Source organism: Frankliniella occidentalis, unplaced genomic scaffold, assembly GCF_000697945.3.
Source record: "Frankliniella occidentalis isolate FOCC.00 unplaced genomic scaffold, Focc_3.1 Scaffold299, whole genome shotgun sequence".
NCBI classification, from domain to species: Eukaryota; Metazoa; Arthropoda; class Insecta; order Thysanoptera; family Thripidae; genus Frankliniella; species Frankliniella occidentalis.
The window spans coordinates 238,276-238,836 of NW_026267425.1; positions in this window are offsets into that span (position 1 = coordinate 238,276).

Genomic DNA, 561 nt, shown 5'->3' on the forward strand with positions numbered 1-561 from the left:
GACGGACACGAGAGCGGTTGCATAAGCCCGCTTTCATGCTTTTTTAAAAGCAGAAGGGCGGGCTAAAAACCTAGTTAATCGCGTTTAATTTAAAATTCCTTTGCAAAGTGCCTTTTAATTTTACGTGGTATGTTTTATGAGGAACCAACCTAACCGACGACGATCGGCATTTGTTCCGAAAGTTAATCATATCCTAGAAAAACTATGTTAAATGCTAGCGCTCGGAAGGTCCCCGCAACGATGCCTTGTTCAGTACGGTACTGCTCTCCTCGTCACGTCGTGGTGCGCCCACGTGTGAAGTCCCCTTCATCACGGCAGCTGCATGAGTTGTTGTTTTGACATGCCCAATGACTCCATCGGTGTTAATTTTTTCTGAGCTGATAGTAAATGTTGGCGAATGTTTAAACAGTCCCTTAGGACTGTAGCATCCAGAAAGTGGAAGCGGTGGCTCCGGTGGAACTCGCACTCGACAAATGCCCTGAGCATTCTCGCTTCGCCCGCAAATTTCCAGTCTCCTTGTGTGGCAACGCAGCAGAACACTCCGCGGGCTGGGAATTCGCA